Source organism: Carica papaya, chromosome 1 (genome assembly GCF_054855325.1).
Source record: "Carica papaya isolate Zhongbai chromosome 1, ASM5485532v1, whole genome shotgun sequence".
In the NCBI taxonomy this organism is placed as follows: domain Eukaryota; kingdom Viridiplantae; phylum Streptophyta; class Magnoliopsida; order Brassicales; family Caricaceae; genus Carica; species Carica papaya.
The window spans coordinates 13801674-13829243 of record NC_142309.1 but is presented as its reverse complement, the minus strand read 5'-3'; the positions used below and the strand labels follow the sequence as shown (position 1 = coordinate 13829243).

The following is a 27570-nucleotide window of genomic DNA, read 5'->3' as shown; positions in this document are numbered from 1 at the left end:
ATTTTTAAATATTATTTTACTTTTAAGTATATCTTCATTTTTCTTTATTTAATCTTTTGAGTTTTAAATCCTAATGTCAAGTTTTCTTCCAGGAAAAAAATATGATGCAGAAGAAGAAGTTTTATTTGATTGTTCACATAGACTAGATTTCATATTTGTTTTATAACTAAATTTAAAAACATTTATCATATCTAATATATTCTTTAAAAACTGATTTCTGTTGACGGGCTTGTACGAGTCAGGCTGGAGAAGCCCAACCCTGTTTATGTCAGCTCATGTATGAGGGAGACTCAAAACGCACCGTTTCACTTAAGTTGAGAGAGTGATTTGGTGCTTCACGGGCATACATACACATGTGTCGGACCGAGTATAAATACTCATCTTCCGAAAAATCATTATTTTTCTCCTCTTCTTTGTGCCGCCGACAATTGGAAACCCTAAGGTCTCCTCTTCTTTCTTTCCTTTGCAAGTTATCGGGCTACTTCCTCATTCAGACGGCCGCAGCAAGAGAAAATCCTTAAGGGTTTCTCATTCTCGAGTTCTTCATTGCCGCCGAAATTCCACATGCAAATTAGGTACTTTTCTTGTGTTTTACCAATTAATTTTTTTAGATCGTGAATATTTAAATAAATTTATCGATAAATATTGCCTTTCTTTCAACTGTAGCCAAAATGAATCAGATCCTTCAAAATTGAACATCTCGTATTACATTGATAAAACATTGTACTCAACTCCAACTTGGTCCCTCAATTTCTTGATGGAAGTAACTACTACACTTGGGCAAGATCCATGGAACGAGCATTGAGTATGCAAAACAAATTAGGTTTTATAGATGGAGCCCTAGCAAGACCTAGAGGTTCAGTGGATCCACTAAGAAAATGTTGGAAATGATGTAGTGACTGTAATTATTTGGATACATAATGCACTTTCGCCTAATATTATGTTTAGTACATTCTATGTTGAAATAACTTGTCAATTATGGTCTGATTTGGAGCAAAGACATGCTCAATAGAATGCACCAAGAGTGTATCAAATCAAACAGTCTATAGTTGCACTCATGCGAAGCCAAGAACCAGTAAACATGTATTTTTAAAACTTAAATTTTTTATTGATGAAATTATAAATTATGAATTTATCCCCAAATAGACGTGTGGAGGACTATAACCTATTATTGAGTACCAGGAGATGGACCACATAATGAAGTTTTTTATGGGATTTGATGAGCCAGACAGGGCTAAATTCGGATGAAGCCTTTTCCCAATTTGAATGAGACATTTTTCATCATCAAGCAAAAGGAGAAAAAAGATAAATTTTTGTAATCTTTATGACTAACTGAGCCACGGCTTTTGGTATAAGGGAAACAAACAAGTCATACAAAAATGTCAGTCCCAACAAAGAAAAATATTGTTGTATTCACTATAATAAAATTGTATACTTTTTAGAAAGATGCTTTAAGGCTAATGCAAATGGGCCTATATGTACCAACTCAATCTATTTAGACACACGATAGAGGCATGCTGTAAAGAAAGACACCAGTCAAAGGGACAAAAGCTCCAAAGTAGCATAGACAACCCACCATCAATTAAGTATTTTCTACTAATGCACAAGAATAATTCGAAGGGGAATAGCACCATTGTTAACAAAGGACAAATATCTCAACTTACGTTATTCATCTAACAAAGTCAAGCTTCTGTTAATATGGTACAAATAACTTCAGGGCAATCACAAGAACAAAACTTCACAGCATTCTTTGGTATGTTTTCTTGTTTTAATACCTGCATTAGATGTAGATAAAAACACACTTGCATTTTCGATAATTGACATTAGGGCTTTAGATTACATAGTGTATTCACCACTTCTATACATTAAAATCACATCAAATGTTGGGTCTAACATTATCTTACTAAATGGGAAAAATGGTAGATGTATCTCATATAGGAGTAGTCAAATTAAATGATAAGTTTATATTAACAATGTGTTGTGTGTATTTTTATTTAAATTTAATTTAGTATTTGCAAAAAGATGAATATAATATACATTGCATCATCCAAAACCTTATGACTTGGAAGATACTTAGTGTAAGGGAGATTAAGCATATACCATACCAGCTTAGGCAACCCAAAGAATTAAAAGACGCAAACTAGTAATTCTGTGTGGGAATGACAGTACTAAGCTCCGATAAAGAAAAAAGAGACTTTGATGTGTAACGTTATAGACTTGGACGTCCTCCATAATCCAAGTCAACTTTCGATTCTGATATGTTAACATACAAAAACCCTAAATTATTTTATGTATGCTTGTTGACAAAAAATACATAAACTTTCATTTTGTGATAGTAGTAATATGCTATAATGATGTTTTGATTTGATACATTGTGACATTTGGGGCCCATGTAGTAAAATTTCCTATGATAGATTCATATATTCGTTAATAATTGTTGATAATTTTATTAGATGTACTTAGACATATATGATGAAAAGCAAGTCTGAACAAATATGAATTTACAACATTTTTGCATTTTTGTTAAGACTTAATTTGACAGGAAAATAAGGATGATTAGGACTGATAATGGAAGAGAATTTGAAATGAAAAGATTCTACGATGAGAAGGGGATCATGCATCAAAAGAGTTGCATGGAAACTCCTCTACAAAATGGAAGAGTTGAGAGGAAACATCAATAAATACTCAATACTGCAAGAGCATTGAAATTCCAAAGTGGAATGGATGTCATGTATTAGAGTGATTTTATTCTTACTGTTGTGTGTTTAATTAATAAAACTCATTCTTCAGTGCTAAGAAACAAGACACTTTTTTGTAGCTCTACATGGAAAGAAGGCAAATTTTAATTACCTAAAGATGTTTGGTTGTTTGGCTTTTGCGTCTACTTTAACAAGTGGTAGACAAAAGTTTGGTATAAAAACAAGAAGATATGTGTTGTTTAGGTATCATTTCGATACAAAAGGATACAAATTGTTGAATAAGGAAACAAGTAAGATAATTTTTTCTAGGAATGAAATATTTCATGAATGAGTGTTTCCTTATAGGGGAAGAAAATACACAACAACTTTTAAATTGTACTAGAATCTAAGAACATACTGATAGATGTTTTGGAACCAAGTATTCCAATATAAGATAGCATGAGAGACCAAATGATGGGTCAGGAGAACCTGGACCCAAAACTTGGGAATTCCACAGACAGAAAAGCTATGCAATAATCAAGAAAGGAGAAATATGTGAGGAGAGAGAATAAAAGACCATGTGGATAATGATGAAATTAAAAGGAGAAAATCAACTAGGATCAAGAGACCACTAGAATAGTTAAAAGATTATATTTTTTATCAGATTCTAGGAAATATTAGTTGCATGGGCAACTTGGTTTATAGAAGTTCATAACAATGGTGCAGTTCTCCCATCGAGAATAGTTGCATATACTAGATTAAGTCATAATGAACCAAGCTCATATAAGGAAGCTAGTAAAGACTTGAACTAAAGAAATGCAATTAAAAATAAGCTCTAAGATCTTGAAGAAAATAAAACATAGAGAGTTGTAGATTCATCGGTAAGGAAGAAAATAATTAGGTGTAGATGGGTTTTCAAGGTCAAGTTCAAAGCAGATGGAACTATTAAGAGGCAAAAAAATTAGATTTGTTGCTAAAAGCTTCACTCAAAGAGAAGGCGAGACCTTCTCACCTGTGGCCAAAATTATTTCCATAAGAATATTACTGGCTTTAGGTGCAATCAAAGGATAACATCTTTAACAACTAGACGTCAACAATGTATTTTCGCTTGGAGATTTAAATGAAGAGGTATACATGGAGCTTCCACTTAGGCATTCAAAAAAAAGAGAAAAGAAGGTGTATAGACTGTTGAAGAGCTTGTATGGCCTCAAGCAAGTATCCGAAAATAGTATGTTAAGTATTATAAGTTTATCATTCAACTTGGATTCAATCAATCCAAGATTGATTACAATTTATTCACGAAGGCTGATGATAAGAGTTTTATAGCTTGTTTGCTTATGTTGATGATATCCCTATGGCAGTTAATGGTGAAGGTACAATCAAAGAATTAAATATAATAATGAATAATGAGTTTAAAATTAAAAATTTAAGAGATTTAAATTTTTTTCTTGGAATTGAAGTTACTAGGTCAAAAGGAAGAGTTCACATATGCCAGAAGAAGTATGCCTTAGACCTTTATAAAGATGCATGGGTTTAAGGAAACAAAACTTCATCACTTCCCTTAAACGAAAACAACAAGCTTACACAAGATGAAAGAGAGCCAGCACTAGATCCAAGGATGTATAGAAGGTTAATTTAAAGGTTGATGTACCTCATGTTAATTAGGCCATACCAGTTTACTCTGTTCAAGTCCGCAGCAAATTCATAGAGAGTGACACTTGAAGGTTGTGTACAAGATCTTGAGGTATGTTAATGGTATACTAGGTCAGGGTTTATTTTACTTAGATACATCTGAATTAAAACTAAAGGCTTACACTAACAGTGATTGGGGTGGATGCCCCAACACAAAAAAGTCTATTATATGATATGATATTTTTTCAAGGAGCTCACTTATATCCTAGAAGTCTAAGAAACAAAAAATAGTTTCTAGATTTTCAACGGAGGCAAAATATAAAACTATGGTCAATGTGTTAACATAAATCATATACGTAGGTGATAATCTTAAAGTATGTAATTCAAAAGCAAAAGATTTGTATTGTGATAATAAAACTCCATATATGTAGCTACTAACCTCGTGTTCCATGAAAGAACTGAACACATTGAGATCGATGGTCATTTAGTTAGATACAAGATGCAGGAAAGAAGTATAGTGACAAGACATGTGAGCAGCAAGTGATAGCTAGTAGATATCTTCACTAAAGTTTTGTCTAGTTGGCTTTTCAAAGAGCATATGATCAAGATAGAAACAGAAAACATCTGCTCTTCATCTTGAGGGGAGATTTTAATGGTGTAACACCGCGAAAATTTTGCATTTAACGTGCATCGAACTCCATTATTTTGGGCTTCATAGTCATTTAAATTTTCGTTCTTGCAATAATTTAAGTAATTTATATAATTTTATCAATTTTATTATTTTTCTAAAAATATTTCCAATTTAATTTTCAGAAAAATGGCAAGAATCAGTGAAAATCGGTGAAGCGGGAAGCAAAAACCCGCAGCTCGCGGCCTGCACTCCTGCGAACTTATGGCCAAGCATGCAGTCAGCCCGAGGCAGCAGCGCGCCTCCATAGTCAGTTATGCACTGTAGGCTTAGCCTGCAGACGCGCTAGCTTATTCTGCCGCACATAGGCCCATGCGCGCAAGCCTACCACGCAGGCCTATTGCACGAACAGCGCGAGTATAGGGCGCACGATGTCGTCCTAGTTTTTGCACGATGGGATGCATGTGGACTAGACTGTCTGCACACGATGAGATGCGCGCACAGACCGGCCTCGCACCTTGCGTGGATGAGACATGCGCACAGTGCGCACGTCCAGTGTTGGCTGTGTTCACGCACGCACACACGACATGCGATGCCTGTACAGACAGGTCTTTTCTCACGGCCTTTTTCCTGCAGGATTTTGCCCCTTTTTCATTTTTTCTCCTTAAAATTTATTTTTAAAAATAGAATAACAAAATAATATAATATAATTTTCAAAATGAAATTAAAAATTATGAAATAATTTAAAGAGTTTAAATGGCCTTAGAGCCCGAATAAATAAGGATTTTCCAATTACAATTTAAGCGCGAAGGTTTGCAAGATGTTACAGGTTTTCCATTTATCCTGTAAGTACCAAGATATACTGGAACCTAAGGTGTCAATATTGGTGGTCTGGAATGAAGAGAAACATTGTTGACTATGTCTCCCGATACCTTACTTGCCAGTAAGTTAAGGATGAGCACTAGAGATCTGGCAGTTTATTGCAAGGCTCCCTATTCTGGAATAGAAGTGAGAGCATGTGGTCGACCATGTACTTTGTCACTTGTTTACCCAAAACTTGTTCCAGTCACAACGCAATATGGGTCATTATTGACAAGTTGACCCAAACCGCCCATTTTCTACCAATCTGAACAATATATTCCACCAGGAGGTGGCTCCGCCTGTATGTCGAGGAGATTATTCGGCTCCACAGCATTCACTCATCCATTGTATCAGACAGAGATCCTCAATTCACCTCCCATTTCTGGGACAGTTTTCAAGAAGTACTTGGTTCAGGATTGTACTTTAGCACTGCCTATCATCCTTAAACTGATGGTCAGTCTGAACGTACCATCCAGACACTCAAATATATGTTGCGCGCTTGTGTCCTCGACTTTGGAGATAACTGGTATAAGTACCTTATCTTGTGTGAATTCGTTTATAATAACAGTTATCATTCCAGCATTGACATGGCTTCGTATGAAGCCTTATATGGTAGGTCCTGCCATTCTCTCACTTGCTAGAACGAAGTTGGGAACCATTGTCACTTGGGACCATATTACATTCAAGAGACTATTAAGAAAATCTCCATTATTCGAAGGAACCTAGCCACTGCTCAAAGTCGCCAGAAAAGCTACACCGACAACCATAGAAGACCCCTAGAGTTTGCTGTTAGCAGTCAAGTTTTTCTTAAGATCTTTCCTTATAAAGAGAAAATGTGATGTGGTAAGAATGGTAAAAAGTAAGAGAGTGTGAGCTCAAAAGAGGGTAAAAGCCAAAATTGAGTGAAACACGAGTGCCCATACTACGAGAGTAAACACGTGAGGGAGTGATTTGTGAGGTTGCAATCTATTTTGTTTGTCATTAAAATTTCATATTTGAATATGGAGCCATAAGAGAGTGAAATAACATCAAAAGATCAAGAATTCATCCTCAAAGCAATGCAACAACAATTTGAGAGGATTCAACTACCTATTGGCAACATGAATGAAAAACTAGAGAAACAACAAAGTGAGTTAAATTCCATGAGAGGGGAAGCTTCCCAAACCAATCCAAGGGCAAGAAGACTTCTAACACCACCTTTTGATGAGTAAGTAGAGGAAGAATTTGATGACCAAGCTACTTTGGTCAATGAATGTCGAAATTATGGTAGGAGTCGAAACAATCTTGATAAAAACATTGGGAGCATCAAAATGAAAATCTCATCATTTCTAGGCAAGAATGATCCGAATGCTTATCTTGAATGAGAGCGCAAGGTGGAGCTTATTTTTAAGTGCCACAATTATTTGGAGAAGAAAAAGATAAAGCTTGCGGCCGTGGAGTTTGGAGAGTATGCCATTGTGTGGTGAGATCAACTCATCACAAGTAAAAAGAGAAATAGAGAGAGACCTATTTGCACTTGGGCCGAAAGGAAGGCTATCGTGAGAAGGCGCTTTGTTCCTACTCACTACTATAAGAACTTACATCAAAAATTGCAATGCCTTATACTGGGGAACAAGAGTGTAGAAAACTACTACAAAGATATGGAGATAGCCATGATAAGAGCTAATATTGAAGAGGATAGGGAAGCTACTATGGCAAAGTTCTTAAATGGCCTTAACAAAGACATAACTAACATTGTAGAGCTTCAACATTATGTGGAAATTGATGATATGGTGCACATGGTTATAAAGATTGAAAGATAATTAAAGTGAAAGGAGAACACAAGACAAGCCAACACTTATTCGGCCCAAAATTCCAATTGGAGGCTGAATTGGAGGGGAGATAACGAGGCTGTCCAATTCAAAAGAGATTACAAAACTAAGCCAAAAGATGCTAATGATAATAAAAAAAAAGGTATTTCTAACTCCCAAACTCCTAGGAATAGAGATATCAAATGTTTTACATGCTTGGGTTTTGGTCATATTATATCTCAATGCTCAAATAAAAGGGTAATGGTGATGCGTGGTAATGGTGTTGAAACGGATGATGAGAGTAATGTGGAGGATGAAATGCCTCATTTGGAGGATTGTAGTGATGGAAAAATGCCTATGGAAGGTAGATTGTTGGTTTTTAGGCGTGCTTTGAATACACAAGTAAAGAATGATGATGAGGGGGTTAAGTTGCAAAGAGAGAACATTTTTCATTCTAGATGTCTAGTGAATGAAAAATTATGTAGCATGAATATTAATGGGGGTAGTTGTGTAAATGTGGCTAGTACCTTGTTTGTTGATAAACTGGGTTTGAAAACTACAAAACATCCTAAACCTTATAAACTGCAATGGCTTAACAATAGTGGGAAGGTGAGAGTTAATAAGCAAGTGAGGGTGTCTTTTACTATTGGAAAGTATAGTGATGAAGTGACATGTGATGTAGTTCCTATGCAAACTAGTCATATTTTGTTGGGTTGACCATGGCAATGGGATATGAGAGTGATGCATGATGGTTATCTCAATAGGTACATGGTAGAAAAAGTGGGCAAAAAGTATACTCTTCTTCCTTTAACCCCTAAACAAGTTTTTGAAGACCAAATGCAACTTGAAAAGCCTCATGATGAATTCGCACAAAGAGAGACCGAGAGAAAATGAAAAGAAAAAGAAAAAAAGAAAAGAAAAGAGAGAGAGAGAAAATTAGAGTGGAAAAATGAAGATCAAAAGGAAAAAGAAAGAGATGTTCATTCGACCATAGAAAAGTATGAGGGAAAGAAAATGAGCTTTTATGCTAAAATGAGATGCGTAAGAAAAGCTTTATTTTCTAACAAGCCAATGATTGTACTCATGTACAAGGAAGCTTGTTTCTCAACTAACGAACTTGACCCTTCTTTGTCAAGTGTTGTGGTTGAAGTTTTACAGGAATTTAGCGATGTCTTTTCTGATGATCTACCTCAAGGTTTACCACCTTTGAGAGGGATTGAGCATCAAATTGACTTCATTCCCGGGAATGTCATACCAACTAGACCAGCCTATAGAAACAATCCCAAGGAGACCAAAGAGCTTCAAAGGCAAGTGGAGGAGTTCTTACAAAAAGGGCACATTCGAGAAAGTTTAAGCTCATGTGCAGTGCCCGTCTTATTAGTACCCAAAAAAGATGGTAGTTGGCGTTTGTGTGTTGATTGTAGAGCTGTCAACAAAATAACGGTAAAATATCGACATCCAATACCTCGACTTGATGATATGTTAGATGAGTTACATGGTGCTTGTGTATTTTCTAAAATTGATCTTAAAAGTGGTTATCACTAAATAAGAATGAAACCAGGAGATGAATGGAAAACTACTTTTAAAACAAAACAAGGGTTATATGAGTGGTTGGTTATGCCATTTAGCTTAACTAATGCGCCAAGTACTTTCATGTGTTTAATGAACCATGTTTTACGTGAATTTATTAGAAAGTTTATGGTTGTCTACTTTGATGATATTCTTGTGTATAGAAAATTTATTGATGAGTGTGTCATGTATTTGAGGCAAGTGTTTGACACATTGCGCAAATTTCAACTATATGCTAACATGAAAAAATGTACATTTTGTATTGATCGCATCATTTTCTTAGGATATATCGTGAGTGCAAAAAAAATCGAGGTAGATAGTGAAAAGGTAAAGGCTATTCAAGAGTGGTCGACACCTAAAAGTATAAGTGAGGTGCGTAGTTTTCATGGTTTGGCAAGTTTTTATAGGAGATTTGTAAAAAAATTTAACACCGTTGCTGCCCCTTTAACTGAAATCATGAAAAAAGATAAGGGGTTTGTTTGGGGAAAAGAACAAGAACATGCATTTTTCTTATTGAAAGAAAAGTTATGTAATGCACCTTTATTAAGATTGCCTAATTTTGATTCAACTTTTGAAATTGAATGTGATGCCTCTAGACTTGGGATATGTGCTGTTCTTATGCAAGATAAAAGACTCATTGCTTACTTCAGTGAGAAGCTCAATAGTACACAATTAAATTATTCTACCTATGATAAAGAGTTTTATGCTTTGGTAAGAGCATTAGAGACATGGCAACATTATTTGTTACCAAAGGAATTTGTGATTCACACCGATCATGAGTCTTTGAGGCATTTGAAAGGGCAAGGCAAGCTTAATAAATGACATGCAAAATGGGTGGAATATTTATAGAGTCCTTCCCATATGTGATTCAATATAAACAAGGAAAAGAAAATATTGTAGCTGATGTGCTTTCAAGAAGGTACAGTTATCTCTACTCTTTCTACAAAGTCGTTGGGATTTGAGCATTTCAAAGAATTGTATGTGCATGATAATGATTTTTCAAATGTTTATGTGGCTTGTGAACATGCGGCATTTCAAAACTTTTATAGGCATGATGGTTTTCTATTTAAAAATAGAAAATTATGTGTGCCTAATAGTTCTATTAAGAAGTTGTTTGTTTGTGAAGTACATAGTAGTGGTTTAATGGGACATTTTGGTATTGACAAAACTTTGAGCATTTTACATGAACATTTCTTTGGCCTAATATGCGCAAATATGTTGAGAAAATTTGTGCGCAGTGCATCTCATGTAGGCAAGCTAAGTCTAGAGTTCAACCACATTGATTATATATGCCATTACCCATTCTTACACATCCTTGGGTTGATATTTTTATGGACTTTTTGTTGGGTTTGCCTAGGAATAGAAAAGGCCGAGACTCAATATTTGTTGTTGTTGATCATTTTTTCTAAAATGTCACACTTTATACCATGTCACAAAACAGATGATGCCACACACATAGCGGATTTGTTTTTCCGTAAAGTTGTTAGAATGCATGGCATTCTTAAAACCATTGTGTCCAATAGAGATGTTAAGTTTTTAAGCCACTTTTGACGAGTTTTGTGGTCCAAACTTGGGACCAAACTTTTATTTTCTACTACTTCACATTCACAAACAGATGGTCAAACTGAAGTAGTAAATAGAACACTTGGTACATTATTACGTGTTTTAATTTGAAGGAATATTAAAACTTGAGAAGATATGCTATCATTTGTTGAATTTGCTTATAATCGAAGTATACATTCTTTTACTGGGTTTTCTCCTTTTGAAATTATGTATGGTTTTAATCCCTTAACTCCACTTGATTTGTTGCCTATTTCTATAAGTGACATTTCTAATTTGGATGGACATAAGAAAGCAAAAATGGTTAAAGTAATTCATGAAAAAGCAAGGCAGAACATTGAAAAGAAAAATGAACAAGTAGCATCCCATGTCAATAAAGGAAGGCGCAAGATTTCATTTGAACCCGAAGATTAGGTGTGGGTTTATATGCGCAAGGAACGATTTTCATCAAAACGAACATCTAAGTTGGATGCTCATGGGGATGGTCCATTTCAAATCATAGCCAAAATCAATGAAAACGCCTACAAAGTGGACCTACCGGGTGAGTATAGTGTTTCGACTACATTTAACATATCTGATTTATCCCCTTTTTAAATTGATGCAGGAATTGATTCGAGGACGAATCCTTTTGAGGGGAGGAGGAATGATGCAAATAAGGCTAAAAACACTCAAGATACTCAAAGAGCATCAAAAGGTGACTTGGAGCAAATTTCAAATGATGTAAACACAAATAGAGTTCCAAACTTAGAAAGTTTCAGCAGACTAATAACAAAATCAAAGGCAAAGAAACTTAAAGAGTTGCTCCAAGTTTTCACTCAAAAATATATGGATGATGGGCTGGTCAATTATAGAAAGTTCAAATATGAGCTTTTTGAACAGACCAAATTCGTAATTTTAATTAGGTTTAAGTGATTTGGGATAATTTGGGCTTATTTGAGTCTTATTGGTAATGAGTGAATAAGCCTTATGTATGGACTGGATTAGTTGAGTTATTTTAAGTATTTTGGATTGTTTTATTTTAGTTTGAGTTAATTAAGCCCATATAGTCAAATGTAACTCATTTTGGGATTAACTCTTGTCTTAGTGTTATTACGAGAATGAGCCCATAACTATATGGTGCCACAAACAATTAGTGGTGTTGGTTAAGAAGATTGAAGTTACAAGGAGTTACATAACAATTACATGCAATTAGCCTAATTATTGTTGGAGTTACAATTGTAATTATCACATAATTAGCCTAGTTATCGTGGGAGTTACAATTGTAGTCATTGTGTTGTAACTTATCATTGATTTCTTTAGCTTTAAATACCAAAGGAACTCTTCTTTGTGGACATCAAGAGTTGTAATCAAATATTTCAGAATTGAGTTGAGAGCGTTTTGGCTTTCTTTTCACTTTATGCACAAGGTGTTGATTTGGAATACAATTATTATCACTTATTTTTCAATTTTGATTTCTTATTTCAATTTTTCTTGGTGCTTGTTTGGATTGGGTTCAAGGAATATTATTTATTTTTCTTGAGTTCTATTTAACTTTTACCATTTGGGTGATTGAACAAATTTGATTCCTTTTTTACTTGTAATCTAAATTCTGTTCTAAACCAATTGAAGAGTTCTAAGGTTCAAGCAAGGGTCTTGGAGTTCCACATCACTATTTCTACTATGATGCTCTTATATTTAATTCATCATTGTTAATATAATATAATTGAGCTTCAAATCTTTTAAGACACTTCCAGACTTTGTTCACCACAAGAAAAAAAAAGAGTTCTCCAACTTGAAACAAGAGGGCATGACAGTGGATGAGTATACAAAGAAGTTCCTTGAGCTTGGCAGATATACATATGAAGTTATGTCTAATGAGGGAAAAAACTTGCCGATTTCAGGAGAACTTGAGACTAGAGATCTTTAAAAAGGTTTCCATGTTCGAGGTTAATGAATTTCAAGCCTTGATGGAAAAGGTCCATGTGATTGAGGGACTGACCAGAAGTTCCACACCTTCAGTAGGAAATTCCAGAGCTCCCTTGCCCTAGAAAAGGGCAAACCCTGCTTTTGTTTCCCATTTAAGAGACTCAGGATTACCATTGCTCAACTTCTATGATATGTTGTTGTTATACAATAGACTACAGGGTGCCCCCATTATGGTAATAATCATGGTATTGTCATGACACCAATTCATGCTTCAAGTGTGGGAATACCCAGCATAAGATCTATGACTATCCATTTCGCTAGGGGTAAGCTGCACAAGCAACTAAGGTCAGAGTGTTGCTCGCACATCACCTAATGCAGAAGTTAACCCAGATGTCATCCAAGGTAACATTATCTTATCTCTAAGACTCCTACACATGTATTAATTGATTCTGAATCCACTCACTCATTCTTATCACCCACTTTTACACCATAATTGAGTGTCACACATGTTTCTTTGGATAAAGTCTTGATGGTTTCCATACCTACTAATGATGTTTTAATTTTTAATCTTGTGTATAAATCCTGTCTAATAGAAATATCAAGAAAGGAATTAGAAGTAGACTTAATACTTTTATGAATTAAAGACTTTAATGTAATTTTAGGAATGGATTGGCTAACAGCCGACCATACAAATGTAGACTACTACAACAAAAAGGTTGTATTCAAATTTCCTTATGAAAAACCTTTTTCTTCCTAATTTATTTCTTGTAAATAGTAGTTAATAACTTTATGAATATTAAACTATAAAATGAACTAATTCAAATGCCTAAACTAACTACTGTAAAAATGATGTGATAGGCAAAGATCAAAAAGAGGTTAACCTCTAGGAAATCCTAGTGGTTCGAGAATTTCCTTATATGTTTTCTGAAGAACTATCAAGGTTATCATAAGATCATGAGCTTGAGTTCTCCATTGATCTTTTGTCCAATACTTAACCCACTTATATTACCCCTTGTAGAATGGCAATAGCTGAATTAAATGAGTTATAAAAACAATTGCAAGAACCCTTGGATAAAAGATATGCTTGCCCTAGTATTTCTCATTAGGGTACACTAGTATTGTTTGTGAAAAAGAAGGATGATACTCAACGATTATGTATTAATTATAGGGAACTCAACCAAGTCCCCATCAAAAACAAGTATCCTTTTCCAAGAATTAATGATCTCTTCGGCCAATTGCAGGGTACGTACGTGTTTTCTAAAATTGATTTTGAGGTCCAGATATCACCATATAAAGATCAATGCAGAAGATATTCTAAAGACCGCATTCAAAATAAAGTATGGCCATTATGAATTTCGAGTCTTACCTTTTAGATTAACTACTGCACAAGCGATATTTATGGATCTGATGAATCGGGTATTCAGACCCTATCTGGACAAATTTATCATTATGTTCATCGATGACATTCTAATTTACTCCAAGAGCATATATGAACATGTTGAACACTTGAGATGTGTGTTAGGGATCCCCAAAAGAGAGAAACTGTATGTTAAGTAGAATAAATGTGAATTATGACTCAAATAGATCTTCTTCCTTGGACATGTGGTCTTTAAGGATGGGATAACAATGGATTATGTTAAGATTGAAACTATAATGAACTGAAAACATCCCACCATTGTTTCAAAGATTCGAAGCTTCCTAGGATTAGCGAGTTATTATATCAGGTTCGTTGAGCGATTCTCCAAGATTGCAGCTCCTTTTACTCGGCTTATCAGAAAAGATATAAAGTTTGAATCGATTGATGATTGTGAGAACTTTTTTAAAGAACTTAAGAACTGGCTTGTTATTGCTCCAATACGTTAACCAGCGATTTTTGGGATTATACAGTGTATATAATTATGATGTGATCGTAGGAAGGCATTCTAGTTACCGGGTAAGCAAAAATCAGAATTCGAACTAACCTATAAACAAAACCCAAAAGAAGCTCGTACCGAGAAAATAGAGTCGAGATTCTACGACAAGGCCCAATCTTATGAAGCCTAAGGATTTGATTCGTACAAGCTTAGATCGGGTAAGGTGGATCATCGATGCCATCAAGATTGGAAAGCCTTATGGGCCGCCAAGACAATATGCCTAAGGAAGCATCAAAGATGATGAGTTGTGGGCTTTCAAATTGATCAAGGAAGATGAAGAAACTGAGGTCGCACATGGAGGGAAAGCACCCGTAAGTGAGTGACCCAAGTCACCCGACCCACCCCACGGCCCACTAAGCCCAACCCGCGGGCTAGCAGGCCACGCGTCCAAGGAGAATGAGCGGCCCAAGCCGCATGCTCCGAGAGGTGGGCTGACGGGGGCCCATCGAGGAGACCCAAGGGTCGGCCCTCATCCCGAGACCTAACCCAATGGGTCCGCACCTAAAGAAGAAATCGTCGGGCCAACCAAACGACTCAGCAAGCCAGCCACAATAGCCAACCCAGCAGCAGCCGCAAGTCAACCGAGGAGGAAGCCGAGTAGGCCGCGAGGCTGTAAGACCCGAAGTCTTCGCGCATGCGTGCAGGCTTCCTTAGCTCGCACGAGTGAATTGTGTGATGTGTGTGGGGGAAGGGGAAGAGATGTGTGCTCTAGGACTTCTTTTCATCACATGTTCCATGTGATTTTTGAGCCCCAATTCAGCAAATTCACATGGTAATTATCCCCTATTATTTAATTATTATTATTTAATGTACTTCAATTTTAAATCTATTCAGGAATTAAATTATATAATATTTTAACCTTAGGGATACCCTAAACTATTATTTTATTATGTAATTTTAATCTTAAGACCTTATCCTATTAGTATTTTAATTAATTATCTTGTATTTAGATGGGATAGAATAAATATTTTATTATGTAATTATCTTAGAATTTTATTTAGTATATTATTTTATTTTAATTTCTTCAAGAAATTGTATCACGGAGAAGGATATAAATAGACCTTTGTCCATAGGTCATAAACACACTAATTACAATCAATTTGAGAGAAATTCTTGAAAGTTTAGGCTTTTTTTCAATTAAAGTTTTGTTAATTTAGCTTCTTCAAGTTCTTCAAGGAGCAGGAATCTTCAGAAGTCTTGTAGAGTCAAGGAAGGGGGATCAACTTATCAGTAAGTTCGTGGCATTTTTTCTTTTCTTATTTTACTTTTTCTAACCTTTGTTTTTTTATTCCTTTTAGGATTATAGATTCAATTAAAGGAATAGATTTTCTAGGCGGTTAAGTTTCGATATTGCATAACGTTGAGTGGGTTATAAGAGTTGATTTGATTATCTTCGTACCCTTCCGTGTCATGTGGTACCAGAGCTTAGGCTCCTAAAACCATAATCTACCTTTATTGCTTTCAACATTTTTATACTTTAATTAACACTTCAAATTAACAATTCATATCTATCTGTTCAATTCAAGTGGTTCGTGTTAAAAAAAATTCTATATATCAAAACTACAAAATATTCCAGTTATACCCTATAAGGTAATTGATACATTGTTTGTATCTTGCATGGCAAAAGTAAAGTAACCACCTATTAGATTATCAAAAAAACAACCGAGAGGAAGAGTAAATCATCTACTAGGTGCGAGTTAAAAATTATGTTTTCATTCCATCTGCATCATTCATATTGCATTGACAATCCATTTGTGCTTGCACAATTTGGGAATCTATAGTCTGTTAGGAACCTTTTTCTTGCAAAATTTTTTAACTTCCAGGGACTCGACTAAGGGGATCCCAACTCCGACGCTTAACTTGACCAAAAAAGAAAGAGTAGAAAGCAAACATGAGTGTAGTAGGATAACATGAATTTTGGCGCCGAGACATTAGTGCAATTCCATATGCACATATATTCCACTAAATCCCAGTACCATCCTAACGCCTTTCACTACTTTTCTTTGTTATATCTAGGATCATTATGCAGTAGTGAGATGGATTTAATGACGACTCCTTTTGAAAAAAGGGGGGATGACGTGACTGTAGGAAGGCATTCCAATTACTCAGTAAGCAACAATCAAAATTCATGCCAACCTGGAGATAAAACCGAAAAGAAACCTGTACCAAGAAAATGGAGTTGAGATTCAACGATAAGGCCCAATCCCGTGAAGCCCAAAGATCTAGTTTGTGCAAGTTTAGATTAGATAAAGTGGATCATTGATGCCATCAAGACCAAGAAGCCTTATGGGCCACCAAGACAACAAGTCTAAGGAAGCATCAAAGATGATGAGTTGTGGCCTTTTGAATTGATACAAGAAGACGAAGAAACCTAGGTTGCGCATGGAGGGAAAGCAACCATGGGTGAGACCTAAGTCACCAAACCCGCCCACGGCCTACTAGGCCCAACCTACAGGCTAACAAGCTGAGCACCCAAGGAGAACATACGACCCAAGCCACACACCCGAAGAGGTGGGCTGATGGGGGATCACCAAGAAGACCCGAGGGTCGGCCCTCATCCCGAGACCTGACTCAATGGGTCCACACCCGAAGAAGAATCGTCAGGCAAACCGAACAACCTAGTAAGCCAGCCGTAATAGCCAGCCCAGCAGCAGCCACGAGCCAATCGATGAGGAAGTCAGGCGAGCCACAAGGCTATAAGGCCAGAAGGCTGTGCACGGGTATGGGCTGGGCTCGAAGGCCGCCCTTGGGTATGGGCTGGGCCCAAAGGCCGCGCGCGGGTGCAGGTGGTGTGTTCCTGAATTTCTTTTAACCACATGCTCCATGTGATTTTTAAGCCCCAATTCAGCAAATTCACATTGTAATTATCCCTTATTATTTAATGCATTTAAATCTTACATCTATCTAGGGATTAAATTATATAATATCTTAACCTTAGGGATATCCTATGTTATTATTTTATTACATAATTTTAATCCTAAGACCTTATTTTATTATTAGTTTAATGTAAATTCTATCTTTAGGATTATTTAATTAATTATCTTGTATTTAGATTGGATAAAATAAATATTTTATTATATAATTATCCTAAAATTTGATAGAATTTTATCTACAATATTATTTTATTAATTTCTTCAAGAGATTGTAATCATTTAAAAGTATCTCAGAAAGGCTATAAATAGTTCTTTGTTCATAAGTTGTAAACATACTAATTACAATCAATTTGTGAAAGTTTAGGTTTTTCTTCAATTAGTTTGTTGCTAATTTAGCTTCTTCAAGTTCTTTAAGGAGCAGGAGTCTTCAGAAATTTTATTTTTTTTAATCTTTATTTTTTCATTCCTTTTAAGATTGTAGATTCAATTATAGGGAGAAGTTTTCTAGATAGTTAAGTTTCAGTCTTGCATAACATTGAGTGGGTTATTGGAGTTAATTTGATCCTCCCCATACCCTCCCATGTCAAGTTGCCTCAAAACTTGGTTTAGGATGTGTTTTAATGCAGAATGGTAAGGTCATTGCTTATTGATCAAGACAACTAAAGAACCAAGAGAAGAACTACCCGACTCACGACTTAAAATTGGTTATTATAGTATTTGCTCTCAAACTTTGGAGCCATTATCTGTACAGGAAAACATTTTAGATTTTCATAGATCATAAGAGTCTCAAGTACCTTCTCAAGTAAAAAGAACTAAACATGCGCCAAAAACGATGGATGGATCATTTAAAATATTTTTATTGTAACATCACCTACTATCTAGGCAAGGAAAATATAGTAGTTAATGCCTTAAACCGAAAGAGATTTTGTATGATGGCAAGAGTCATGGTGAAAGTTTTAAAGACAATTCAAGAACTCCAGTGGGGAACCAACATAAGAATCCAACTGATGTTGATTTAAAAATTTAAAGATGTTCAAATGGCTGACACTAATATGTAAACCTTAAGGAAAGATATAAAACAGGGTTTAAAGACTAACTTCATGGTTCATGGTGATGGATTACTCTAATTTAAGGGTAGATTGTGCATTCCCAATGATAAGGACCTGAAGAAGCTCATTCTAAAGCACACAATTCTAGAATGACCATTCACCCAGATAGTACAAAAATCTCCATGGTATTCATGTGTCAGTGATTTTTGATAGAGACTCTCAATTTACTTTTAGGATTTAAAAAAATCTCCAGCAAACTCTAGACACTATACTATCATTCAATACAACTTTTCACCATCAGACAAATGAACAATAAGAAAGAACCATCCAGACTTGCTTCAAGCGTGTGTTTTATAGACGAGAGGAAATTGAGATAACCATATACCACTAATAAAGTTTGCTTCAATAACGGTTTTTAGTCCAGCATTGGTATGGCTCCATATGAGGCTTTTTATAGCAGAGCCTGTAGATCTCTAATATGTTGGGAAGATGTTGGTTATTGGAAATTGACTGGACTAGAATTGGTCAAAGAAACTAACTCCAAGGCTACCCTAATAAAAAAGAATCTTTATACAGCTCAAAGCACATAAAAGAGTTATACAAATAACCACAAAAGAGATATAGAGTTCAAGATTGGTGATCATGTGTTTTGAAAGCATCACCACTTAAGGGCATCATGAGGTTTAAGAAGAAAGAAAAATTAAGTCCTTGCTTTATTGTACCATTTAAAATTTTTGTAATGATGGATATCTCTGCATACCAGCTAACATTGCCACAAAAATTAACTAAAATCCATAACCTATTTCCTGTGTCTATGTTACGCAAGTATCATCCAGACTCATCTCATGTACTACACTATAAGGGACTTCCAATTGAAGAAAACCTGTCTTTATGAAGAGGTGTCAATGGCCATTTTAGAAAAGCAAGATCGAGTGCTGAGGAACAAGACTATCCCCATGGTGAAAGTACCTTGGCATCATCACTCCCAAAGTGAAGCTACTTAGGAAAGTGAAAACACTCTGCGAAAAATGTACCATTGTTTATTTTGAATTATGTATCAATTTAGGGGACTAATTGTTTTTAAGGGTCGAAATTCGTAGCACCCCAATGTGTTAATAAAGGAAATTTCGTCAAAAATATATGTTTGAGAGTTTATTTAAGTCATGGATTAAATCCTAAAAAAATTAAGAAAGATTAGAAATTATGGAAATTAAGTGACAACCTTGAAAATAACTTAAAATATTAATTTTTTGATTTAATTGAAATTAAATTTAAAATTTATGGGCAAATATGTAAATAATAGAGGATTAAAATGAGAAGATTTTGGGCGATTTGGGGCAATTGTGCAATTCTTTATACAAGAGCCACATCAACAAGCTGACATGGTTAAGATCCAATAAGTGAGAGATGTGTGCCAACAGACCTAAACATATGGCCAACCACACGGGCACACAAGTTTATGCAGATAGAACATTCCTGAGCCAAAATGTCGATTGCACGACCATCAACACATCTAGAGCGAATGGCTCAAATCCATTCACTTGCATATCCAACAACCTACGGATGAATGACCCAGATCAAAGGAGGCAAACAATCCAACAGCCAAAAATGTGTGCCCTTAATGAGTTTAAATTTGATGGCTTTCATGTCGCCATGTATGCTAGGATTGTGCGGCCCAGAAAAAATTGGGGGCGAGTATAAAACTCAACCCTCTCTACCTTCTGTCAACCAAAAAGAAACCAGAGAAGAAAATAGAGGAGAGAGAGAGAGAGAGAGAGAGAAAGAAAGACATTTGAAACCACTATGCGTATCCAAAGAAAGAGAAAAAAGAGGAAAAAGAGTGAATGTGAGTGGATAACCTTTCATGAGGGTGTTTCTTTACAAAAAAAAAGAGAAATGGACAAAACAGTCCCACCCGAGGCACTTAGTCGCTCGCGATGGCGACCTACACCGGTAAGCGCCATCATCTCCCTTCCTATGTTATTTTAACCATGATTACTCATTGAAAACTTGCATACATTTAAGTAAAAAAAACCTTCGGCCGAAGGAAAACTCATCCCCATTACAAAGCTAACCGCTTTTTATTCCATTTAAAGTTCTATGGAGGTTTTTAGAGACAATTTTAGAGCTTGAATTGAATTCTATTCACTCCAAGTTTGTAAGTATAACTTGTAATACCTTGAACTTTTGTGATTAAACAAGAGAAATTATTTTACGATTTAATCCTATTAGGACCTAGAAATTTCGATGTGTTAATAGTTATTAAATAATTTTGTTTCTTTTATAATTATATTTTCAAGAATTTTATTTATGCAAGAAAATTCAGGAAGAAATGGAAGACGGCGAAACGGGAAGCGAGAAAATTTCCCAGAACCCACGCCCACAGAAACACAGCTCGTGCATAGCCAACCCATGCACGACCAGCCCGTGTGCAGCCAGCTAGTGGCAGATGCAAGCTCGTGGCACACTGTTTGCTGTATGGACGCCTGCGCAAGGTAGGGTGCCTGCGCAGAGGGCATGCGCACCATGCCGCGCACTACGCACAGTTGGCAGTAAGCTTATTGCCAGCTGACCTGACCACTTGTCACGTCGGGTGGCCATGCCACATGAGGCTTGCGACCATGCCTCCCTTCTTGACTAATCGAATTTTTGCCACATGGCTTAAATCTAGCCATCGATTTTTTTTAAATAGGACCCCTCCTCCCCCACCCTTCACCATCTCCATTTTCTTCAAATTTCCTAAACCTAGAGAGAGAAAGATAAAGAGATTTTAGAGAGAGGGAAAAAAAGAAAAAGAGTGGGAATAATTTCAAGCTTGCTTAAGATATTTCTAAGAGTTTTTCCTTGCTTTCGGAGAGCTAGATCGACTCAATTCTAGCAAAAATTTCTTAGTATTTTTACTTATGTTCCTAAGTGTTTTTTTTAGTAAATTAAGATCATTAAATGAACTTTATGCTTATTTTGTGAGTTATATCGATGTATGCTTATTCGATGATTTGTTTGAAATGCGTGATTTTCTGACAAAAATAATATGACAATGAATTCTAGGATTGACCATTTGTCTTACCTTCGGTACCGACAAAGAGGGTTGTTCTAAGGAACCCCAGTTTCAAGGACGACTATGATGATCCGTAGATAACAGGCCTTTGGCCGAATATGTGATGAGTCCCACCAGACTCTAGATGTGAGATAACTAGGAATGCATGATACATCTAAAACGTAATGGTAATAAAAGAGAGTTAAAAGTAAAAGAGAAAAGAAGAAAATTCCATTAGACTAATCTTTTAGGGGTTTCTGTTTCTCCCTCCTATGAATAAATAATTGGGGAACCGCTCCCTGTAAATGAATGGCATTTTCCCTTTGATGAGAGTGGACCCACAAAATGATGTGGTTTTAGAACCATACCTCAAAAAGTTATGAAACAATACCTCAAAAAGTTATGTAACTAACCTCATAAAGTTATGGAACTGACCTCAGAAAGTTATGAAATTGTCCTAAAATGGAAAATATATTGACCTCAATGGGGAATAATAAAATGTTTGGGTCATTCATAGTGGTAATTGAGGATCCCCTCCACCCTCAATGGATATATGTCGCAACGATTTCACGCGAAGTTCAGTAAAAGACTTGATAAAGATATGGTTATAGTTAAGGTTAAAAATGATGTTATTTCTATTTATCTTGGCTAAGTAGATGCTATAGTTTCTCTGTTCATAATATGTTCAATGATATTTCTAGCTTTGTTGTGATATTGTGCTCACTTGTTTCTTATGAGTTGAAAAAAAATAATTTTCTTAAAATAAACCTGAGTTGTTCATCTGACAAAGCTTGCGAGGTAAGTCAATGATATTATAAAGCCCATGTAGGTTAATCATCCATTTCAAACCTTAGTAATGTGGTTCCAATATTGTTTTTTTTACTGAGTTTATATGGAACTCAACCTAATATGTGCCCCTCAGATGATGAAAGCGACGATGCGCTCGATGTGTTGCCCTTTGAAGCTTGTCTGGATCCCTTCTCAGATCTTTCGGATAGTTACGAATGCTTTTGTAAAACTCACGCTCTGATGACTCTTGTAAATATTTTAAATGATTATATTTTGTATATTCATCTTTTGGATAACCAACCATTGGCCTCAGGTGTAATGTAAACTTTGATTTTGTGTAAGAGATTTTTATTTTTTTGCTTAATTGTTAAATTTAGTTAGTAGCACTCATGTATGTTTCTGTTATCTGGCTCCCTTCTACCACCAAGTATTTGGGATCTCACATGACTAGTAACTAACCTGAAACATTCATATCATCAATTTTCAAATGTTTTAATCAAATTTTGGTGAAATTATATGTATGTAAAGATGTGATGGTGATCTAGTTTGAAAAACTTTTGGAGACTACCCAAACAGTTAAAACCGTCGAGATAGGTCTAAAAAGGGTCTGTTTTGAGATTTTCACAAGTTTTCTTACTCATTTGCTTGCTAGATTGTATGAATGCTTGATTTTGATATTGTATAATTTTATTTTATGATAATAAAGTTGAAAGAAATAAGAAAAATGAATGATTTGAAAAATTTGATAGGTAAGATCATAAAGATTATGGAAAAAACATTGAAATATAAATTTTTTGACTAAGGGAAAATAAATTTTGTAAATTCATAACATAGAAAATTAAGGAACAAAGAAAAGCTACAAAATAAAACTAAACAAACTAAAATAATTGGAAAATAAAATTTACAATAATAACAATGTTAAAGCAATCTACGGTGGCATGATACGCCGCTAGCCAATTCATCCCTAAAATTACATTAAAATTCCTCGTGTCTAATTCTATTAGGTTTACATTCAGTTTTCTATTTGCTATCTCTACGGCACAAACCCTGTAGACAACTTCTCCCAATTACACTCTCAGCAGTAGACACAAATAACATTGAATCGAGTTTATCAGGTAATACATTAAATTTGGATGCAAAAACATGTGAAACAAATGAATGTGATGCACTAGTGTCAAATAAAATATGAGCAAGATGGTTACAGATAGTGTACATACCCTGTACCACGTCCGGGTCGGCTTCGGCATCCTACTGGGTGAGGTTGTAAGTCCTGCCTTGGATAGGAGGTCTTCCCTGATTCTGGTTCCTTTGTCACTCTCTTGCATAGTGTTGGGCACTACCACATATGCGACAGGTGTTGTTAAGGCGGTAGCATGGTCGGTTCCCGTGATCCCTACCGCAATGCTGACAGATCTTACTACGTCCTGCCACTGGAGCCTGAGGGGGAGCTTGGATCACCGGTCTAGGCCTCTTATTCTGTTGGACAGGTGCAGTAGGAGCTGGTCTGCGGGGTGAAGCTGAGGGTCTGTGGTTCCCTACTGACTGAGAGAGGGTGTGGAGGCTCCTCTCCACTAACTGTGTCTTGGCCAGAACGGCCGAGTAAGCCCTGAGCTCCAGTACGAATAAATGCTGTTTGATCTCTGGGCGGAGGCCCCACTGGAACCTCCTAGCCTTCCTGCCCTCATCCATCGGCGTCTCAGGGGAGTATCGGCCCAACTCCAGGAACTTACGAGCATATTCTGATACCGTCATGTTCCCCTGGACCAACTAGATAAACTCCATCTCCTTCATATGTCGGATGTGCTCTGGGAGGTACTCTGCATGAAAGGCTGCTAAAAACTGTTCCCAAGTAACTGGAACAGGCAGGGTGGTCTGTTTGAGTTCCCACCAGCAGTCTGCTTCTCCCACCAGCATGTAGGTAGCAAGGGTGACCCTCTGCTCGGTAGTCACTCCTAGGGTCTTAAAGGCCTTCTCCGTCTCCGCCAACTAGTACTGGGCATCTTTTAAAGAGGATTCCCCTGCAAAAATAGATGGGTTCAGTTTTCTGTACCTTTCTACATAGCCTGTGTCAATCATGGAAGGAGTTGGGTCCCGCAGAAGAGGGACTGGGCCAGGCTAAGGATAGATTGGGAGGCCCTGTGGTGGTACTTGCTGATATAATGGGGGCACTGGATTATACTGTGGCGGTGTCGGGCAGTACTGTGGCTGGGGCACCAGATTATACTGCGGTGGTGGCACCAGGTGGTACTGTGGACGAGCAGGCTCGTACCGGGGTGGGTCAGGATTCTCTCGCTATAATGGTGGCTCAACCTGTGGCAGCGGGGGAGGCTCGGGTAGCTCCCTTCTCTCCTCTCGACCTTACTGGGCAGTAATGAGTCTCTCCAGCATCTCAAATATCCTGTCAACGTCTTTCCGAAGTGAACCATCCCGGGCTACTCAGTTTAGTAGGGGTCTTCCTCTTCTCATCTCTCTGTACCTGCATTTCACAAGGAATGGTTGAGTAATGATTCATTGGTTTAATGTTTCTCTAAGTATCATTGTATAACTGACGAGTCCAAGGAACACGGCTCTGATACCAATTGTAACGATCCCAAAAATTCAAAAGGAAATACATCTAATAATCTAAGTGCAGAAGTGAAATAAAATATTAAGGTTAATATCCCTTACACAATAACTTAAAAGTACTAAACAATATCACGGAATAAGTTCTCTAAAAGAAATACGAGAAATAGAAAAATAAAGTATCTAGCATCTACTCGCTGTCTTCTTGTGGATCGGGCTCGGGAACCAGGTCCTCCTGATCTGAAATGGTTAAATAAGGAATGATCTACACTAGCTCAGTAAGGACATCACACTATATTATCGTCACAGAAGCAAATATTGGTAGAAAACCAAAAACAACCAAAGGAGCACAAATTTTAAACCAATACAGTTATTTAAAATAAAACCACTTATCATTTTTCTTACCCTTAGGAAACCTGTGAAAACAACCTATAAAGACAATAACATCATACAGATCACAATTTCATACATAATCAGTAACGTAAAATACATCATAAACTCGTATTCATTGACAATAACTGACTATCACCATTTCTCGTTTTTCACCAACCTATTAGTATCCATGGGGATCCATAAGGGTCCCCACTACACGTGAACCATTCCCTTTAAACAATCTTAATTCCCGTCCCCATACCCCGTCTGGTATGAGCGCCAAAATAATAAACCTCAATACCCCGTCCGGTATGAGGGTGAAGCAGGTCATCCTCATACCTCGTCCAGTATGAGCGCCAATGACCAAGTCTCTATACTCGTCCGATATGAGACAACGTTCACAGTAGAGTTCCCTATGAACCCGGTCCGTCCACCATCTCCTAGGATATCTAGTGAGGCTGTCATCTTATCTATTTATCAAATCACATCCCATTCCTATTTGTCCTTAGTCTCCGTTACCAACTCAAACATAAATACATAAATAAATAATGTGCATCCAACAAAGCAAGCATATCTTAGATTCCCAAAATTAAACAGTAATGAAGTAAGTAGTGATTCATGCATTTAAAACCATAAAATAGATAAACCATATACCATAATGCATTTAAACTGTAAAATAAATCAAGCAGGAATCGAGAGGGAATAATGTCCGATTTCGGACTCCATTAGCAACCTTAATTAATTATGCATATCTATTAATTGTACAAAATACAGTATTACCATTTATTCGAACTTTAATTCTATGATAGGAAATAGAGTGAGGGGTCCTTACTTGATTTGACACCGAAAGCTAAATTTTTACTGCGCCTACGGGCGGTCCCTAGGTTCTCTGAATTTTTTCTCGGAAACTGAAACGCGCTTACGGTACCTACACATGTCCCAAATAACCTAAAAATCAAACCCAAGGCTTGCTCGACCAATTTTAGAGCGCCGTGCTCCGGCGACAGCGCCGCCGCTCACGACGGTGATCCGCCTCTGGTTGGCTGTTTTCGACCGAATTCAGCTAAACTTGCATTGGTTCCTGTGAGAAAACACACTTAGGGTCCTCGGTGGGCCGAAAAAATACAAAAATCGAAACTTACCGGCAGTGGGGCTCTCCGGTGCGGCAGCTCCTCCGGCTTATGTCGCGGTTGGGTGTTTTGCTCTGGTCAACCTCGTTTGGCGGCCAGAAATTGCTCCGGTACGGTCGCGAATGGCGGCGGTCGGCTCCCCGACGGCTGGGCTGTCTTCTCCGACGAGGGGCTCTGGCGACTAGGGTTAGGGTTTGGGTGTGAATGAGATTATTTATAACCATCCGCTTTTGATCTGAACCGTCCATCGCTTTTAATCTGGACCGTCCGATTGCGATTAAATAGAGAATGAATCTAGGCCGTTCATCGCGATTCAATCTGGGCCATCCGTGCGCGATTCAATCTGGGTCGTCCGTGTGTGTTATTTATCTGGGTCGTCCATGTGCGCGGGAACGGATCTCAGCCGTTCAATAGCGCGCACGTGGATCGCCCACGTGGCTCCCTCCCGCGTCAGCATCTCTGTCACCTGGCGCGTCCTCGTTGGCCGGGGCTGCTGATCGGACAGCTGGCGTGACACAACTTTTCTAAATTACGTTTTGACCCTCAATTTTCGATTTTTCTTTCAAAAATACCCCCAGAATCCAAATTTTCACCCATTTTCTCCAAAATTGTTTCCAATTAAATCCCTAAATAATCTTTACCTCTTTTTATTATTATTATTATTATTATTATTATTATTATTATTATTATTTCCATTAAAATAAAATAAATTAAATTAAATTTTATTAATACTAAATTATATTTATATAGAATAAATTAAATTAAAATAATATAATATAATATAATAATAATAAAAAAATGAAAAGAAATTTTTTTTTTTTTTGGATTTTACATAAATATTTTAAATAAATAAATATCAAATAAAACATAGCAAAAAAAATTAAAATGTATAGAGAATATAAACATTATGTCTAAATTAATAAAGTTTCGATCATACGCTAAAGCACAAATATTCGAGATATTACAGTTCCTTTTATGTATTCAATTTGTTATTTTATTTTGTAGAAAACGTTTTCAATGAAGATATGTATGCAATTAAGAATGGTTGTATGGACATACAAACATGTATTTTTATTTTACATTACATATATATATATATTATTTTTGTTTATTTTTTATTAAAATTTTAACTAAAATATATTTTTTTAAAATTGATGTATTTTGGTTCGGGCCAAACAAGACAAAAAATTATAAATCTAGACCGGACCGGTTCATTTGGGAA

The 27570-nt window shown here is 36.4% G+C and overlaps 2 long non-coding RNA genes across 4 annotated transcripts; both read left to right on the top strand.

Moving 5' to 3' along the window:
- The first annotated feature begins 401 nt into the window (after nucleotides 1-401).
- Nucleotides 402-12115, top strand: LOC110807058 (uncharacterized). Of its 3 annotated transcripts, XR_015819267.1 has the most exons (3): nucleotides 402-575; nucleotides 5124-5546; nucleotides 11323-12115. It is a non-coding gene; the product is annotated as an uncharacterized LOC110807058 (long non-coding RNA). The 3 variants fall into 3 exon arrangements; XR_015819268.1 differs by lacking the exon at nucleotides 5124-5546; XR_002538397.2 differs by lacking the exons at nucleotides 5124-5546; nucleotides 11323-12115 and adding an exon at nucleotides 667-984.
- Nucleotides 12116-19642: 7527 nt separating this feature from the next.
- LOC148269231 (uncharacterized) lies at nucleotides 19643-22648 on the top strand. The gene is made up of 2 exons (XR_015819254.1): nucleotides 19643-20411; nucleotides 22418-22648. It is a non-coding gene; the product is annotated as an uncharacterized LOC148269231 (long non-coding RNA).
- Nucleotides 22649-27570: the final 4922 nt, after the last annotated feature.